This window comes from Siphateles boraxobius, unplaced genomic scaffold, assembly GCF_051911475.1.
Source record: "Siphateles boraxobius isolate OS27281-9 unplaced genomic scaffold, OSU_SipBor_1 31, whole genome shotgun sequence".
NCBI classification, from domain to species: Eukaryota; Metazoa; Chordata; class Actinopteri; order Cypriniformes; family Leuciscidae; genus Siphateles; species Siphateles boraxobius.
Genome location: NW_027508931.1, coordinates 19,664,233 through 19,685,031, shown reverse-complemented (window position 1 = coordinate 19,685,031; position 20,799 = coordinate 19,664,233). Strand labels below are relative to the sequence as shown.

The following is a 20,799-nucleotide window of genomic DNA, read 5'->3' as shown; positions in this document are numbered from 1 at the left end:
TCCCTCGGCAGAGTCTCTCTGCCGTCACTGTCCGGTGTGTCTCCCCCGTCTTAGGCTGGAGCCACCCCAGTGACATTCCATATGTTAGACTGCCCGGTTTCCGCCCAGTTCATATGTGTATTCTCCACGTTACCTCCCTCTGGGTTGGATGTGGCTTCCGCAGCGTCCCTTCCTTCCAATGTACGGGGAACGCTTTCCCAGTGGTCCTGTAGGAACAGCAGTGACTTCCCTGGCCTAAGCCCCGTCCTTCCCAGCCTTAAATTTGCGGGGGCATCAGGAGGCTTTGGTTTAGGCACTGGAAGGTGGCAGCGTTAGTGGCGTGTTCAAAGGGTGATCCCAATTCAGTCGACGTCGACTACGTCTGACGTTATCGACTGAAAGGGAACGTCCTGGTTGCATATGCAACCCACCGTTCCCTGAAGGAGGGAACGGAGGACGTAGGCCCCCTTGCCACTACCGCTGGACCACCGCTGACCCCGGGTTACTCTCGGCTCCTCAGCGAAAAGCAACTAGTGCGTGCATCCACTTACGTATTTATACCCGCGCCGCGGGGGCGGAGTGTGTGATGCGAATCACGCACGCCAATTACATTGGCTCGTTCAATAGTACTCGAAGAGGATAGGCTCTCTAGCGAGATCCCAATTCAGTCGACGTCGACTACGTCCTCCGTTCCCTTCTTCAGGGAACGGTGGGTTGCATACGCAACCAGGACGTTTCAATCATTTTGATGACACTGTTTCAAATCCCGAATAAATATGGTATTTATAAAATTACCATGCATTTCCATTTTACACTAAGGAACAAATCTCATCCAACAGATTGACTGAATTTACGTCTTCAAAAGCAGTTCTGTTAAAAAAAATTGAAAATAACACTTCATGGGGTTCCATGCAGAAAGAATTTTTAAAAACCTAAGCAAGGTGCGATTTGCCGGTAACGGATTTCCCCCCTCCACAGTAATCACTGCTATAATTAGCCTAAATAGACCATGTCAAATATATATATATATATATATATATATATATATATATATATATTTATTTTTATAACATTCAGTTACGATCCTGATTCCAGTGGCTTTAATAGGCTACATTGATTCGCAGCTTTTTAAAATGTCACAAAGTGTTTTGAGGTGGTTTTGAACAAAATATTGAAGTTTATAATTAAGTATTTTGACACACCACGCCGAATGCGTATTCTAAAATTGGGTTTTATCCTGGCATTGAATTAGAGTTCGACAAACGTGGCGGCGCGTTCACTTGAATTTATTTTTCTCATAACAGATAAAATAATATGATCTTTTAAAACTGTAAAAAAAAAGTTTTTTCATGTAAAGTAGGCCTACACTCACAATAGGGTAACAACAAAACGTTTGGGCATTTTTCAGCGAGTTAAGACATGGCCGAGTGCTAGAACTTACGGTTCGAACATTAAGATGACACGGGTTCAAAGCCCGATCAAAGATGGACTACTGTAGTTAAATTTTATATTTAGGCTATTAATGCAGAGAGATTTGTCTAGTTCTAAAACTCTGTTACACCATTTCGTTTTTTGCTTATATTTATAAAATAAAATTACCATGCATTTCCATTTAACACTAAGGAACAAATACTATCCAACAGAACGACTTTAAATCTGTATAATAATACCAATCGTAATTTCAAAAGCAGTTCTGTAAAAACAAATAATAATAATAATAATAATAGCCTAATAATAATATATATTTTTATATATATATATATATATATATATATCCACCTGTTTCCGGGGGGCGCTACAGTAAAATAGAATGTGGGTGAAACTTCCAGTTAGGTGGTGGAAGTAGTAAATCAACGGTATTTTGTGTTACATAGCGAAGAGGTTAGGTATTTTTCGAGTACGTTTTTCTACTATTTAAAGTCGCAAACATTAACTAGAAAAAAAAGTTTGATGAGACTAACTTTAAGTTGGCTTGAGAAAGCTGGACCAGAGAGTTTGAATAAGTTTAAAGTAGTTTGAAGTTTAAAGTAGTTTGAAGTTTGATAGATGGATTAGTTAGAAAGAAAGAATAGTTAGAAAGAAAGAAAACGATTGGTTAGAAAGATAGATAGAAAGAAAGATTAGTTAGAAAGAAAGATAGATAGAAAGAAAGATTAGTTAGAAAGACAGAAAGATCGATTTGAAAGAAAGATCAGTAAGAAAGAAAGAAAGAAAGATAGAGTAGTTAAGAAAGGAAGATAGATTAGTTCGAAAGATTAGTTAGAAAGAAAAAAGATAGATTTGTTAGAAATAAAGAAAGATAGATTAGTTATATAGAAAGAAAAATAGATTAGTTAGAAAGAAAGAAAGGATTAGTTAGAAAGAAAGATGGATTTGTTAGAAAGAAAGGATTAGTTAGAAACAAAAGAAAGGATTATTTAGAAAGTGTAGTGATCTTTTTCTTTGTAGAAAAGTTAGAAGCTCAGACCAGGAGACGGTGGAAGTTTTCCAAGCAGAAGTTCTTTATTGCTTGTCGGTAGCTGCAGTCATTCCAACATCGTCTGACCTCTTGAGTCAAACATTGTAATATATATACATTATAAGAGGGAGGGATTACATTGTGATGTACATTGGAAACTCATATACAGGTTTAGGAACCGGTATTAAAAGAGAGAGGGGAAAACTTATTCAAACCCTGAGACTCCAGAACAGGAGTGACAGGACTCTCTCTTGCTAAGACAAAAGCTCTTAGGGACTGCAATTAGGGTCCGTGAGTCTTTTCTGGTTGGAACTGTGATTTTCTCGTGATCAATCAAGTTTCTGAACCATGAAGAATTATCTTCAGTCATCTTGGTGTAATTTTGCTGAAAGATCAAGAATGTCTTGTTGGACCAACATGTTTGTGCACAAGTGAGTCCTGGAATGCAGTCATCTTCGGATGTGACATGCACACTTTCTTTCCAGCAAACAAGGCATTTGTGACATATTCATCAGCTCTAAGAATATGTTGTTTCTGGAGTTCGGACTTTGTGCGATCTTCATGATGTGTAGTAGTAGGACAATCTTGATCATATCGATGGATGACTGAAGGTTTCGTAGTCTCTGTGTTGTGTATTTTTTCTTTTTCTTTTCTTTATCCTTTTGTGATAGTTGGCTCGGAAGTGGGTCAAGTTGTTTCTTGAGGTTTTCTTGTGGCTTCATACGCAGATGACGAGGTCAGTGCGTATGGGTCTCGGGAAGTCATCAGTGGTATCTGCACAGAGTAAGAAAGAAAACAAAAGACAGGAGAGCAGTATTTGTTCTAGGGTTGTACTTTTCTGAGTCTGCTCGACAGTAGAGCAGTATTGGTTCAAACACTAGGGTGGTAAATTTTACGAGTCTGCTATTGTTGTTCCATCTTTCCCTATTTCTTAAACCTTTGACACCTAAGGAACTGTGAGGTAAGGATGGACTAGGATAGGGCCTATGAGGGAAGTCTTCACCCCAGGGTTAACCCCCGAAGCCTGTTGCGTTCAGTTCTTCCCGGGGCTCCTCACTGGTTCCGTGTCCTAACCTATCCCTGTTGGTGGGGGAACAACCTTACAGTGTGTACAATGAGTCCAGGTTTTCCTTCCCTGACACAATACTGCAGCGGCTGTAATCAACATCACTTGATGTGGCCCATGCCACTTTGGTTCTAATGGTTTATTTCTGAATGACTTTATCATGACCCATTGACCTGGGATGATTGTGTGTCCACCTTCTGGTGGAGGTTGCCAACATGACTCAACTCTCCCTCTGGCACTCTGTACCGCCTTTGTTAGGTTTTCACAGTAAGCAATCAGGGCATCTGAGGCAATGTGTACATCAGCATTTCTAAGATCAATCACACCTGGCATCTGCATGGGGCGTCCAGTAATAATCTCATGAGGGCTCAGTCCTACTGTTCTGTTAGGTGATGCTATCATACTACACAGTACTGCTGGCAGTGCTTCGACCCATGGTACCCCTTCCTGATGCATTTTGCTTAGTCTGGTTTTGATTGTTCTGTTCGATGGTTCAACCTGTCCTGATGCTTGTGGCCTGTATGGGCAGTGAAGGTTCCACTTAATCTGCAACATTCTAGACACTTCCTTGACTATCTGTCCTGTGAAGTGTGTACCTTGATCTGAGTCAATGCAATCTGGTAATCCCCATCTGGGAATGAAATCAGTGACAAGACATTTAGCAGTATGTGCAGCTGTAGCACGCCCTGTTGGATAAGCTTCTACCCATCTTGAGAACTTATCTATTACTACCAAAACATCAGTTTTTCCCTTACAACGAGGCAATGATATGTAATCAACTTGCAGGTGACGAAATGGTCCTGGTGGAGCTGGGGTATGTGCTGCTGGTGTAGTGGCTGCTGGTATATCATTATTTTTCTGACATGTAACACACCTCTTGGCTGTTTCTGTGGCTACATTTCTGAATTTTGGATTCCACCACTGATTTGAGAACCTGTGATTCATCGTTGCTGGACCACTGTGACCTAAACTGTGTATTTGTTGAGCCAAATATGGCAGCAGTGATTCGGGAGCGACATACTTTCCCCCTTTGGTCCAGCAACCAGATGAATCCACTGTGGCTCCTTTGTCTAACCATGTCCATGCTTCATACAGAGGAACGTCTTTGTACAGATCAATTATTGATTCAGGAGGCATAATTGTCTTCTGTGCTTCACTATCTGAACACAATTGTACAGTTGCATAGAAACAAGCCTGTTTAGCTGCTATATCAGCAAGAGCATTACCTTTAGCTTCCGTAGTATTAGTTGTGAGATGTGCTTTCACTTTTATCACTGCTAATTTCTTTGGAAGTTTCATGGAAAACATTAGATCTTTCACTAATTCAGCATGCTTAATGGGGGATCCAGCAGAAGTAAGAAACTGTCTGGTTTGCCAAATGACACCAAAATCATGAATTACCCCAAAAGCATATCTGGAATCTGTGTAGATATTAGCAACTGATCCTGAAGCTAGCGTGCATGCTCTTGTTAGGGCTACTAGTTCTGCAGCTTGAGCTGAAAAATGATCTGGAAGACGTCCTGAAGCTAACACTTCCATGGTGGACGTTACTGCATAACCTGCTCGTCTGTTACCTTCAATTACTTGAGCTGACCCGTCAACAAACAACTCAAATTCTGAATTCTCTATGGCAGTTTCTTTTGCTACACTCGTAGGTGTATATGTAAGCGTAACACAATCGTGAGTCATTTCTCCTTCATCCTCTAACAAATTCTCAGTCATTGCAGACATCATACATGAGGACGGATTCGTGACAGGTGCACGTTGTAAGACTATATTCGGGGCTGTGAGAGTTGCTAACCAATTTCCCCAGCGAGAGGAAGTGACAGAAGTGACTTTTGCTTGATTCATTAATGCGGACACTGCGTGCGGACATCTTACGTTTACAGACTGTCCTAACACCATTCCTGATGAAGCCTAAAGCGCTAGATGCACTGCCTGTACTGCTCTGAGGCATGGGCCCATACCTTGAGCTACTATGTCAAGTTTACCAGAATAGTAATGAATTGGGCGTAAACTGCCCCCATGATCTTGCATTAGACATGCAGTCATGAAGCTTAAATGTTCATGGACATAAAGCACAAATGGTCTATCAGTTTGGGCAATTCCTAATGCTGGTGCTTGACATAGTGCTCTCTTCAAATCATTGAACACTTTGAGGTGACATTCTTCAATACAAACAGTATCAGAATCTTTACCATGGCCTTTCAACAAGTCATAGAGCGGCTGTGCAATTGAGGCATAGTCTTCAATCCAAGGTCTACAGTAACCTGCTGTTCCTAAAAATGATCGGAGTGTTTTAATGGTAGTAGGCGGGGATATGGCTTTGACTGAAGCCGCTCGATCCTGTGTAATGGATCTGTTTCCTGCACCAATTGTTTGACCCAGAAATGTGACTTGCTTTTTAGCAATTTGAGCTTTGTGAAAGCTGCATTTGTGTCCTTTCTTATGCAAATAGTCCAACAATGATGCCAATTCAGTTTGATGTACCTCATGATCTGTTGAGGCAATCAAAATATCATCGACATATTGGATCATAGTGGACTGTTTTACCGGACATTCTGGGTCACACAAATCACGTCTGACACCCTGATGGTATATGGTTGGGGAGTTTTGAAATCCCTGTGGCAAACGTGTCCACTGGTATTGCTCATAGTCAACTGTGAAAGCTAACCATGGCTTGCTGTCAGAGTGCAACGGTACAGAAAAGAATCCATTAAACATATCAATTACTGAAAAAATCTTACTCTCTAATGGTATGCCATTACAAATTGTGGAAGGATCTGCCACTAGAGGGGTTATTTTATCAATATTTTTATTGGCTACTCTGTAGTCTATTGTAAGTCTCCATGTCCCATTGGATTTCTTGATGGGCCAAATGGGTGAGTTACAGGGACTGTTGGTTTTAACTAGCACTCCCTGCATCAGTAACTTTTCTACAATAGGCTTGATCCCCTGTATAGCTTCCTTATTGATCGGATAGTGTTTGGTGACCGGAGGTGGAGTCCCTGTCAATTTTATTGGTTCTACACCTGTCAACAAACCACAATCATCCTTGTCTTTAGCCCAAATTGGATGATTCTGTAAGAAAGCATACTCTGGAGGGATTACATTATTGGTAGAAACTTGTGCAGAGGAAATTTGAATGCTAGCAGATTCTGAGGACATGTCTAAAGTTAGATGTACCGGTCTCAGGAGATCCATGCCTAAAATTGCACCTGTGTTTAATGGAGCACATAGCAGTTTTGTAGTCAGAGTTTTAGGGCCAAATTGTACCTCTATGGGCGGGGTTTCATACAAAACAGAATCTTCACCTACTACACCAGTTAAAGAAAGTTTGGTTTTCTTGTACGGTATGTCTAAACCTTTATCCAATTTTGTAGGAATTATTGTAATCTCTGCACCTGTATCAAGCAAAAAATCTATTTCTTTCTCTTGTATGCTACCTTTCACAAAAATTATTTTGTCATTATGATGGATTACAGGTGAAAGGTAGCTACTCACAGCCCCAACAATTATTATTTTTTCCTGGTCTTTTTGTGCTCTTAGAAGAGCCTGAACTAGCTGTCCTGAAGTTTCAATGGACACTTGCGGAACTATTTCAGGGTTGTATGCAGGCTGAGAAGGAGCAGAATTATGCATAGCATTTCTTTTTGTATCTTGCAACTTCTTCCTACACTCTTTCTCCCAATGTCCTAATTTTCCACAGTAGTGGCATTTGCCATCTTTTTTAGACCACCTGTTTACTGGTGGCGTTGTGCTAAATGTAGCTGCTGCTGCTACTCTCACTTTGGCTTTAACATCAGCATCTCTTTCCCATGCTGCCAAACTGTCTAAGTTACTTCTGAGAGTTCTGTTAGACCAAGCTATATCTAGGAATGGCAAAGCTCTTCTGTATTCAGCAACAAGACCATCTGACCAGATACGAATCAGTGGTCCTTTGTCATCAAGCACACTTTCAGAGTCATCCACTATTCCACTGTACGTTACAGCTGACTGACAAAACCTCTCAGTATATTCGCACACATTTTCATCTTTCTTTTGTCATGAAACTGCAGACACAGATCTAAATTAGATTTGAAAGAATATTGATAATATTGAATATTCAATTGAATAACTGTGTAGTGTATATACTAGTCTTGCATTTCTTTATCTTATCAATATAATTTTAATAAACTGCCTACTATTTTCCTGTAAACCAAACTGATCACTCGAAGAAAACAATGATTTAAATCTCAAAATATATTTTTATTACTAATTTTACCCACACTTATATACTAGAACAGTAAAGAATAAATTAACACACCAAAACTGTATTACTGCCAGAACAGTAAAGTTATAAATAAAAGTACTATAAAATATTGTTAAAACAGTAAACAATTAACAAAATGTGGCTGCTATTAGGTCCACAATATATTTATTTGAAGCCACCACCCCCGACTCTCCCGGGAGCATGTTTCAAATGATCGGCTGCAGCAGACTTTATTTGGGCCTCTGTAGCAGCTGGGTCCCATTTCATGACTGCAGCTAAAATCAAAGCAAAAAAATCCACATGTAAAATAAATAACAAACGCCACTGTTGTGGTCTAGCTTGCAGCACAGATACATAGTATACATAGATGAAAATTTGAGTACTCGATTAAATTAAATGGTTATTAAATCAAGTCAACTTACATCAAGCCTGATATACAGCATTCCACACACACACATACATATACATATTATAAACTTTTTTTTAAATTGCCATAATATTGAAGCTTACCTTTTATTGCTGAAAACAATTTCTTGTCTTCAATTCCAATTTTATCCTTTTTGCCCTTCCCCTTCATATTAAAAAAGGTCATCAGTTGATTGGTGAAGAGCCTAAATCCAATCCAAGACAAAAATAATATGCAATTATTACTTACACACACACACACACACACACACGTAGCATGATTGTCCATGCATGGTGACCGCAGGCTGCGTTTCTCATATAAGTTGAATTTTTTTTAACTTTTTTCGGCAGGAATTCAAAATAAATGACAAAAAAACAAACAGCGATTTTGATAGAGCATTGGCATTATGCACAGCCATACTATTTTTACCTTCCACTGAAAACAACACTATACAATATAACCATACAGATGTCTACATCAGACCTCTTGCTTGGCTGAGATGGACAAAGGGCTGCATAAATTAACCATCGTGAGCCTTACTGTGCGTTCACTGGGCCCAAGTGCACAGTCCTGCTCCTTACTTAAAACATCAACTAAACCAAACCCCCAAATCAAGCACCAAATGAAAAATAAAAATGGGGACACAAGAAAACCAAAGCAGAAGCTGAACTAACATGAAAAACTGTTCTGGTCAAATGTCTAAAGACCTGTGTCTGTTAAGTTAATGTGTAAATAAATACCTGTCCATCACTTTGTGCGTGCAGTCCTTTACATCTTTCCCCCGACTCTTGCCAGCTGACAAACCTATAATAAAAAAAACACATGCAAATATATCAAGGGTAAAAAATTGAGAACATTGTACGGATAGAGAAAAAAGTTCAACCAGTGTGGTCCAATTGTTTGCTGCCCTGAAAAACTGTCAATTTTGAAAATTATATGTCTAGTCTTGAGATAATTGAATGATTTGTTTAACTCTAATATCACATACTTTCCAACACATTGTATCAGCAGGAAAAATACAAAATTCAGATAGAATTTGCTAGAACGATATTGAAATGTATCAATATGATCTGTATTAATGTGTTTCATATATCTTCTGGCACAAAATGCCGACTGCAGTCAGTGGTGTGTCTCCTTATAACGAAATTAACACGCCTAATCTTTCGGACCCGAATCACCCTGACTGACTCGCAGCTTGGCACACAACAAAAACTCCTGCTGTTGGGATGTTACCATTTCTGATATTTTAACATTACAACATTTAAATTAACAGAAGTACAATAAAGTTTGATCAGAAATAAAAATTGTATTATAATAAGCTAAACTTAAGTTACCTAAGAGATCACCTACCGCTGCAGATGTGTACTGAAGTGAAAAGCGGAAATGATTAGACCTGTTTTCCGGTTAGAACGCTTAGCGCACCGCATAAACCCCCTATTGGAAGAGGGTGAAAAATATTTTACCAAGGTTTCAAATTTGTTTTTCTCCAGAAGAGAAGCCTCCTCCCTCTCGTACTTTTCCAAGGTGTCAATCTTGCTTATATCAATCCCAGACTTAGGTAAGCTCCTCTGGAGTTTTTTGACCTCATCAGTTAGAGTCACCAGCTTTGTCACCACTATTTTCTGGAATTCTGGCAATAATGAGAAATTAAGAAAAAAATGATTACCCACTTTAACCTCCTAAGACCTGGTTGTCCACATACGTGGACATAACATTATTGGTTGTGTAAAGCATAATACTTAATTCTGTGCAGAGGTGGAAAGTCCAGGGGTCAGAAAGTAAAAGTCCTGCCATATTTTTATTCCACCCACAGCAAAAACTCCAGTGTTAAATGAACTTTACTGGGAGTTTATTTGGATCCAGACTCAAGAGTGTTAAAGTTAATGAGATAATTAAGTGAATAATTGAGTGATGATTGATATATTATTGAAGACACCAGATGTTAACTAGCAGAATCACTGAAGGAGAAAATCTATATTTTAGTCACCGTTATGGTGATTAGTGTTTGCTTTAGTTGGGCAGGTGACCTTTAAATGTTTAACTAAAGATTTTGTTTGGCTGTTTTAACAGCTGGATGAACAAAGAGATCAGATCAGATGTTGTAGATCATGTTTAGACATAATCATCATTTGACCTGAATCACTGAACTAATTTAAAGCCTACTCTCTGACTTAAATGTATAATGATCATAACAGCATCACAGTGATTCTATAACATTAGATCCAGATTTTTCAAAATAAACCAAATGATATCTTAAACGTTGTTCTGATAAATAAATAAAAATCTTTCTTTTAGGCACACACAGACATCAAGATTCAGTGTATGAATCTCAACAATGGTGACAAACAGAATATTCAATTAGGAAAAGGAAATGACTAAGACAATTCAGATCATAATTTATTCATACCCCAATGCATGATGGGAGCCATGAATGAGTTTTGATTGGTGGCACCCAGAATGCACTGCAACATGCTATATAATTGTCACCATTGTTGAGAATCACAGGCTGATTCTTGATGTCTGTGTGTGCCCATAAAGTAGTTAGAATAGAACAGCTTTTAAAAAATCTTTTGGACAATATTTAAATTTCTAAAAATGTTATACTGTTGTAGGATTACAAATTTATTTAAATGTTTAATTTAGATTGCCAATACAATAGTATTTTATATTGAGAAAGTTTAGAAATGATGAGACCAGGAAATCTCTGCAAACGGTAGGGGGTTCTCAGCGGGATATTCCTGACCGTCCCATCTCAGTACGAGAAGGCTAGGCTTTTCCTGTTCTCGTTGTTTACCGGGGGAAGAGTCATGCTGAGCAAGTTTGAACACCTGTTATTTTATTACTGAGACCATTTGTCTCATCTCAGTACGAGAAGTCTATGCCTTTTCCTGTTCTCGTTGTCTCAGCTCATTTACATCACAATGTAATCCCTCCCCCTTGAAATGTATATATGAACTCAATGTATACTGCCTTAGTTAGACTTCACTTGACTTGGGTACGGAGCAGACTACAGCAAATAAAGAATCCTGCTTAAATAAGTCTCCTGGTTTTCGCTTCTGAGTTTTTCTACACTGAAGAAGGAAGAAGTTTACAACACTGTGTAATCAAAAGGTTAAACTCTACAAATGAGTTTTGTGACAAATGATGATTATGTCAAAACATAACCAACCCCAGCGCATCAGCTTTCCTTGTTGTTTGTCTGGCTGTTATAACTCATGTACAGCAGCCAAACAACATCTAAAGTTAATGATATAAGGGTCAAGAGTCCAACTAAAGCAGACACTAATCGCCATAATGGTGACTTAAAAAATGTGACATTCTCCTTCAGTGATTCTGCTTGTTATCATTAGGTGTCTCCAATAATGCTCAATCATCACTTAATTATTCACTCAATTATCTCATTAACTTTAAGACTCTTGAGTCTGGATCCAAATAAACTCCCAGTAAAGTTCATTTAACACTGGAGTTTTTGCTGTGGGTGGAATAAAAATGTGGCAGGACTTTTACTTTCTGACCCCTGGACTTTCCACCTCTGACCAAAACTCGGGTCTTAGGAGGATAATCATGGTTCTCTGGTAACAGCAAGGCATTTCAGCCTTTCAGTAAAAGAGTGCTCTCTAGCAATCCCTGAAAAATGAATGACCATTCAATTAGTTACTTAACACTTTATTCAACAGGGAAACCTTAACCCTGTATTTGACAAATCAGTTTCATTAAAGAACAATTTTATTAAGAGATAGTTCTAGACCAAATGTCATAAATGGCAAAGCAACAAGATGAAAACCTGAAGTCTGATTTACCAAACAGTTACAAAGAGAATGCAATGTTATAATACATATTAGTCTGGGTTTCACATGAAAATATTTTTGTACTTACTCGCTTCTGACAGGGGGAATGTGGTTGGCACAGCCCTATTGCAAATGGGCCTTGCATGTGAAAGACCTAAGCAGGAAAGAAAAAAGTGTGTTGAACAATCAATATGTTTAGAACATATGTGCAATGTGCCTCATTGAGTGATACAACCAATGACATTCACCATCTAAGGACCTGCTCTCCACGGCTTGGGACCTGGGTACACCTGAGAAATCCAAACCACCAACATTAGTCAGTCCAGTAGCAATAGTATTCCTCATGCTAATATGATATTCAATAAGACAAGACAATAACTGGCAATACTCACGAATACTTGAACTGTCCCGGCCCACGGACCTAGACCTGGACCTGTATGAACCTGTGCAACCCAAATGTATCCATTATCAATAGTGATAATGACCTATGCTGATTTGATATTCATTAAGACAAGCCAAATGTAACTGGCAATACTCACGACCACTTGAACTTTCCCGGCCCACGGACCTAGACCTGGACCTGGACGAACCTGTGCAACCCCAACCAATAGTCAATAGTTTTAGTTGCCTGCATCCTGATTGATAATATAACAATGAAATTTTAAACTCACCACTAGTTGACCTGTCGCGGCCCACAGACCTGGCTATACCTAAACAACGCAGAGCAGAAACATCAGTCAGTCATGATCAGTAGTCCTAGTGACTTGCCTGCAATATTTAGCAATGAAATGTTAAACTCACCACTAGTTGACCTGTCGCGGCCTGCAGACCTGGCTATACCTAAACAACGCAGAGCAGAATCTTCAGTAGGTCATGATCAATTGTCCTAGTGACTTGCCTGCAATATTTAGCAATGAAATATATAAACTCACCACTAGTTGACCTGTCGCGGCCCGCAGACCTGGGTGAACCTAAACAGCGCAGAGCAGAATCTTCAGTCAGTCATGATCAATAGTCCTAGTGACTTGCCTGCAATATTTAGCAATGAAATGTATAAACTCACCACTAGTTGACCTGTCGCGGCCCGCAGACCTGGGTGAACCTAAACAGCGCAGAGCAGAATCTTCAGTCAGTCATGATCAATAGTCCTAGTGACTTGCCTGCAATATTTAGCAATGAAATGTATAAACTCACCACTAGTTGACCTGTCGCGGCCCGCAGACCTGGGTGAACCTAAACAGCGCAGAGCAGAATCTTCAGTCAGTCATGATCAATAGTCCTAGTGACTTGCCTGCAATATTTAGCAATGAAATGTATAAACTCACCACTAGTTGACCTGTCGCGGCCCGCAGACCTGGGTGAAGTTGTCTCTCCCACGATGACATCTGAAAGAGAAAAGACAAGTATACGAGATCTGTAACTGCTTGACATCAGTTAACCTGAAGAGGACCTGCTCACCTGTAATCTGCCCCGCACGTAGTGATCTTCACCGAATCTGCACCTGAACTTTGAGGATACTCACCTTTGCACTTGTGTCACGTTAAATAAAGCTGTGTTTGGATTCACTTACCTCTGTCTCCGTGCCTGTATCCTGACAGTTATCATTAGTCAGCTAATTATTTTTTCCTCACTACATTGCGACTTAAAGAAGCTTAGCTGGGAGCTTCATGGAGACAGCTAAAGTTAATGTTAGCTGCCCTACAGCTGTCAGTTAGCCTCGACTTCATATATTACCTAATAGCTGTATTCTCAGGAACATCACAATCAATAAATGAGCAATAAATATTTGAATATTAAAAGAAAAATGAAATTTGAATGGTATTAAATTGGAAGATTGACAGCTCTACTCACCACTATTTGATCTGTCACGGCCCACTGACAACAAAGACAGACATAGTTTAATACAATCACAAATAACTTAAAATTTGAATCTGGTTAAAATGTGCATGGTCATCTAAGCAACAACTCACCATTTTTTGAAATTTTGATTGGTGGGGTGGGAAAGACTGGAATTATAGGACTGGCATCTTATCAGTAAATAAGGGGTATAAAACAAATTAACCTACAGTTTACTTAATTTTGTTATTAAGCACAGGCAACCTTTCAATGCACATTAAATTAATGCCACAAGAAACATTTCTGTACCTCCTTTTCTCTCTTCTTTATCCTCCCCCTCAGCAGACGCCTCAGACAGGTCAGATCCTTTGAATATTAAAACACGTTACAGTTGACTGTTCGAAAAGACCCCTTAGTTACTGTCGCCATGTACCAACAAGCTATGCCGCTCTCATGTTCTCACACAGTTAAAAACACATCGCAGAGCAGACAGGAGACTGACAACACGCTGACAAACAGGACAGACCAGGTTACTTTTGATATTAAACATATTAAACAAAGTCTCACCTTACAAACATGGTCATTTTTTAAAATAAATGTAAACAATAATTATCGTTTTGTGGCTCTTTAATGTGTCGTGACAGATCGCTGTAGAGCATCAATTAAAAGCTGCTTGTGAACCGATCATCTCTCCATTCTAGCATAAACATGAATGAACATCAGAAGGAATGTTGTTTTAACCGCGGAAAGGCGTCAGTACACTCCGTTTCTCAAGTTCAAATCATCCCATGTTAATCTACTATCTCTCCTGACTGCTTTGTCGGAGAAAAAGGCGGATGGCGAAGTATGATTGGTCAGATCACCTGTCAATCCAGCTCCCTGCGAAGGGTCAATTGTAACATGAGTTTGCATGTTTTCACTATTCAACCAATGATGGGGACATACCTTCAACAAAATCTTCAAAAGTTTTAGTTTTTTTCTTTCTCTTTTGCACTACAACCTCTCCGTCTTCATCTTCATCTTCAAATTGTTCAGCTTGGCTGGTGTGATCATGTTCTTCACACTCACGGAGACTTTCTACAAAGACAGCATGCATGTCATCAAACCTTATATCAATGTATAATCACATAACTTCTCAGATTTGCGTCAAAATATAAGAGGTCACCTGCGGTAAATTTCACTTTCACCAATGGGAAAGTTTCCCAATCCTCCTTAGGAGCCACATGGTTGTCGAAACAATATTTTACCCTCGTCTTTGGCCATCGAAGGGTTTTTTTCAGCAACGTTAACCCAGGCATCAGGGATGGTTCCCTCCATTTCCTTCCCATTTTCATTCCACACAGCTCTGACGAAAAGCATAACCTGCAACAAAAAATAATATAATAAAATATATATATATATATATATATATATATATATATATATATATATATATATATATATATATATCACAATCGCGATGTCAAGAAAGACTATGAAACAAAGTACAAAGAAAACAGTGAAATTACTCACTGCTCTTGACTAAAAAACTTTTGTAGCTTTAATAAGGATTAGTCTATATTTCATTTATAATTTATGCAGTGCAGAGTGTTTGATAACTGAATTCAGTTTCGGTATATGTCCAGCCTTAGACTGTAGGGGCACAGGTAAATATGACATTTATTTTTTACTGTTGTACTATTGAGACAAATAACAAGCCTACAGTAATGTAAAGATGTCAATATTTTAAAAAATAAATAAATATTATTTTAATTTGAAAACAGTGCATTTAGTTGTTGCTTGTTTCTAGATTGAGTTGAGAAATACACATTTCATATATATATACATACCCAGTATATACCCAATGCATTTTATGACTTGCCAATCTTCAACATGAATGTTCAATGCCATGCCGCAGAGGAATCATGACAGAGCCATTGTTGAAAGATAGACAGGCTACTTTTCGTCCGAGGTCTGTTTCCTTGACTTCTTTTCTTTGAAATCTATGTCCATTCCCTATGTAAGCAATGTTCAAGAGCTTTGACGAACATGGTTTGTCAAACAGGTCGGCAGTGTGTCTCTGTTTTACCACAACGCAAACAACCGTCCCATCTCCCCTCCTGTCTTGAACAAAAGCAAAACTCTCATCGTCCAGAAGGAAGCAGCTGTCTCTCCTTTTTGTTGAAATGTACATTTGGGGCTTCGCTTTTCGCCCTGCACTGGAATTTCCCTGGGCATGTTCGATTTCGACCAGGCGTTTGGACACCTGCGCTAATGGACTTTGTCCAGTCCTGACCAATCTTTTGATCTGCTGCAAATAATTCTCATATGGAAAGCAACAAATGTCATTTAAAGAGCACCTGAAACGAGAGACATCTTCATGGATGTGTAACAGGGCATGCACATTGTACACAGAAAATGTTTTTCCATAGAGTGCAGGGCAGCTAGACACAAAGTGCCTCATCAGTTCAGTAGAAAAATCCAAATAGGCAGCTCTTGTCCTGTCATCTGAGTCCACCATGATGGATACTGCCACGGTCAATGTCACAAAATGAGCATACAGCTGTGAGAAGACAGTATTTTTGAGAACTATGGGTCCCGTGTAAAGAAGAAACTGACGGAACTCTGTGGCTTTCCACCTGTCCAACTCCTGAAGGCCACAGGGCTGTCGCGCAAACTCGCTGGGCATCTGGCCTCGTAGCATGTTCAGTTTTTGTGAGATTTCAATTTTCGGTCTCACAGAGAGCCTACACAGTTTTGGGCCTCTAGTCAGATACACCAACAGCCGTCTAACAACACCCAAGCAAATCATATGCATATAGTCTAAAACAAAGGCACTGACACAGGGTATCCCGGCAGATATTAAAGGGCTAGACCCATTTTGATGGCGGGAATACTCTATCTGACTAAATGCTTCATCTGTGCGCAAGGTGGATGTCAGCTCATTAAAGACAACTCTTCTTTCGACATACTGGCCTTTCACTTGGCACCTCTCACAACTGTCATATGCAGTATGACCTTTAATGCATTTTAAATATGCTCTTGCCGGTGCATCACAGATAAAGGCACGAATATTTATGGCATACTTTTTCTCACATAACACCAGGCCATTCTGTTGGAGATTATTGAACTCCTCCAAAAAGTCATGGAGATACTCATCAAGGGGCTCAGGCTTGCTTTCCCCGCAGTATAATGCCACAATAAATGGATTGAAATTTCTAAATGTCACCAGTATTGGCCAGAACTGGACTTTACTACTTTTAGAGATTGGTAGTCCATCAATGTTGACATCCAAACTGACCGTACTGTGTTGACGTCTGAAAGCATCATTTTGACACAGTACACGGGAAATGCCCCCCTCCAAGCCATAGTATATATACTGTCCATTGCATTTTGAATGGCTGTCAATGACTTGAGGAGTGGCTAGTAATGTGCGTGCATCTTTGGGGAGTACATGTCCATGATCCCTTAGAATCTGCAATAATCCATTTAGGGACCTATTAGTAATTTGGTGTCTTGTACTCCACTCTTGCAAGTCATCGCCTAGGTTTCTAACTTCGACCTCTGGTTCGGGATTCAAAATCTCCACATCAGATTCACACATTCCGGTGTCTGTGTCAAAGTCTGAACCATCAGTGGTAACACTGGTGCTGTGTTCATCAGTATTGCTTCCACCATCATCATTGATTGTTTCCTCTCTGTCATTTGTCGTCACTGCGTTGTCAATTGTCACCGCGTTGTTATCGTCAGACTGGAGAAGTTCATTGATGTCTGCTTTACGTTTTCTCCACATTCTTAAATAAGCCATCTGTAACCATTACAAAGTTAAAAGTGTCATAACGAAATCCAGTAATATTAAATATTTTGTCTGTGCAATATATGAGAGGCGCGCTTTGTGAAATTGCACAGCACATAAAACAGCGCGCATGCAGACGCGTTCTCTCGTGTCTTGTGCTTAAAGAATGCTATCAAGAAGAATCGATTTTCTATTACTAGTCCTACTAACTAGTCTATAAAAAATATTTCATTCATGTTATTGCATGTGAATAAATACATGTATAACTATAGGGCTATGTGAAATATGTCATTTTTTGACATTGGCGATTATCGTCTGTAACAGACTGTTATAATCGACATCGCGATACTTGCGAGACATCGTCGATTTACCATATCGCCCAGCCCTACACACCATTGCCCAACACCAAATGAAAAACCTAATGTAAGCGGAACTCATGCCTGATACTTTATGATGTTAGTTTTAATTTAAAAAAAAAAGAATAAAAAAAATTAAATTAAGGAGATTTATCTGGCATTTATTTCTTTTTGCTGTTTCGAAAACTAACCGAATCGTTACATAAGTGTATCGTATTGAACTGTACCGTGCATTTTGTGAACCGTTACACCTCTAATATATATATATATATATATATACACACACACATTATATATCTGACTTTGGAGACCAATTGTGTTGAAATAACATTGAGACAAAGGAGGTAGAGGACAAATACTCACTATTCTTGGTAGCTGCACTGATGAATGAGAGATCCTGGCCACAGAACATAAAAGAGAGAGGAAAGGGGTGAATTAATTAGCATGGGTCTCATTTCACTAGATACTAGTACTTATTATTAGATAGTAGTAATTATTCATTAGACACTAGTACTTATTCATTAGACACTAGTATTATTCATTAGACACTAGTACTTGTTCAATAGATACTAGTACTTATTCATTAGACACTAGTACTTATTCATTAGACACTAGTACTTATTCATTAGACACTAGTACTTATTCATTAGACACTAGTATTATTCATTAGACACTAGTACTTGTTCAATAGATACTAGTACTTATTCATTAGACACTAGTACTTATTCATTAGACACTAGTACTTATTCATTAGACACTAGTACTTATTCATTAGACACTAGTACTTATTCATTAGACTCTAGTACTTATTCATTAGACTCTAGTACTTATTCATTAGACACTAGTACTTATTCATTAGACACTAGTACTTATTCATTAGACACTAGTACTTGTTCAATAGACTGTAGTACTTATTCATTAGACACTAGTACTTATTCATTAGACACTAGTACTTATTCATTAGACACTAGTACTTATTCATTAGACACTAGTACTTATTCATTAGACAATAGTACTTATTCATTACACTCTAGTACTTATTCATTAGACACTAGTACTTATTCAACAGACACTAGTAATTATTCATTCGACACTAGTACTTATTCATTAGACTCTAGTACTTATTCATTAGACACTAGTACTTATTCAATAGACACTAGTAATTATTCATTAGACACTGGTACTTATTCAATAGATACTAGTACTTATTCATTTGACACTAGTACTTATTCATTAGACTCTAGTACTTATTCATTTGACACTAGTACTTATTCATTTGACACTAGTACTTATTCAATAGACACTAGTAATTATTCATTAGACACTAGTACTTATTCATTAGACTCTAGTAATTATTCATTAGACACTTGTAATTATTCATTAGACACTAGTACTTATTCATTAGACACTAGTTCTTATTCATTAGACTCTAGTACTTATTCATTAGACACTAGTACTTATTCAATAGACACTAGTAATTATTCATTAGACACTAGTACTTATTCATTAGACTCTAGTACTTATTCATTAGACACTAGTACTTATTCAATAGACACTGGTAATTATTCATTAGACACTGGTACTTATTCATTAGACACTAGTACTTATTCATTAGACTCTAGTACTTATTCATTAGATACTAGTACTTATTCAATAGACACCAGTAATTATTCATTAGACACTGGTACTTATTCAACAGACACTAGTAATTATTCATTCGACACTGGTACTTATTCATTAGACTCTAGTACTTATTCATTAGACACTAGTACTTATTCAATAGACACTAGTAATTATTCATTAGACACTGGTACTTATTCAATAGATACTAGTACTTATTCATTTGACACTAGTACTTATTCATTAGACTCTAGTACTTATTCATTTGACACTAGTACTTATTCATTTGACACTAGTACTTATTCAATAGACACTAGTAATTATTCATTAGACACTAGTACTTATTCATTAGACTCTAGTAATTATTCATTAGACACTGGTAATTATTCATTAGACACTAGTACTTATTCATTAGACACTAGTTCTTATTCATTAGACTCTAGTACTTATTCATTAGACACTAGTACTTATTCAATAGACACTAGTAATTATTCATTAGACACTAGTACTTATTCATTAGACTCTAGTACTTATTCATTAGACACTAGTACTCATTCAATAGACACTGGTAATTATTCATTAGACACTGGTACTTATTCAATAGATACTAGTACTTATTCATTTGACACTAGTACTTATTCATTAGACTCTAGTACTTATTCATTTGACACTAGTACTTATTCATTTGACACTAGTACTTATTCATTAGACTCTAGTACTTATTCATTAGACACTAGTACTTATTCATTAGATACTAGTACTTATTCATTAGACACTAGTAATTATTCATTAGACACTAGTACTTATTCATTAGACACTAGTACTTATTCATTAGACACTAGTACTTATTCATTAGACACTAGTACTTATTCATTAGACTCTAGTACTTATTCATTAGACACTAGTACTTATTCATTAGATACTAGTACTTATTCATTAGACACTAGTACTTATTCATTAGACTCTAGTACTTATTCATTAGATACTAGTACTTATTCAATAGACACTAGTAATTATTCATTAGACTCTAGTACTTATTCATTAGACTCTAGTACTTATTCATTAGACACTAGTACTTATTCATTAGACACTAGTACTTATTCATTAGACACTAGTACTTATTCATTAGACACTAGTACTTGTTCAGTAGACTCTAGTACTTATTCATTAGACACTAGTACTTATTCAATAGATACTAGTACTTATTCATTAGACACTAGTAATTATTCATTAGACACTGGTAATTATTCATTAGACACTAGT

The 20,799-nt window shown here is 37.9% G+C and overlaps 2 long non-coding RNA genes across 2 annotated transcripts; both read right to left on the bottom strand.

Moving 5' to 3' along the window:
* Positions 1 to 7,811: 7,811 nt before the first annotated feature.
* LOC143697125 (uncharacterized) lies at positions 7,812 to 12,363 on the bottom strand. Its single transcript, XR_013186187.1, has 7 exons — positions 12,342 to 12,363; positions 12,198 to 12,239; positions 12,038 to 12,103; positions 9,625 to 9,791; positions 8,902 to 8,965; positions 8,266 to 8,366; positions 7,812 to 8,030 (listed from the first exon to the last, which is right to left on the bottom strand). It is a non-coding gene; the product is annotated as an uncharacterized LOC143697125 (long non-coding RNA).
* A 1,550-nt stretch (positions 12,364 to 13,913) lies between these two features.
* LOC143697124 (uncharacterized) lies at positions 13,914 to 15,044 on the bottom strand. Its single transcript, XR_013186186.1, has 3 exons — positions 14,951 to 15,044; positions 14,731 to 14,862; positions 13,914 to 14,151 (listed from the first exon to the last, which is right to left on the bottom strand). It is a non-coding gene; the product is annotated as an uncharacterized LOC143697124 (long non-coding RNA).
* Positions 15,045 to 20,799: the final 5,755 nt, after the last annotated feature.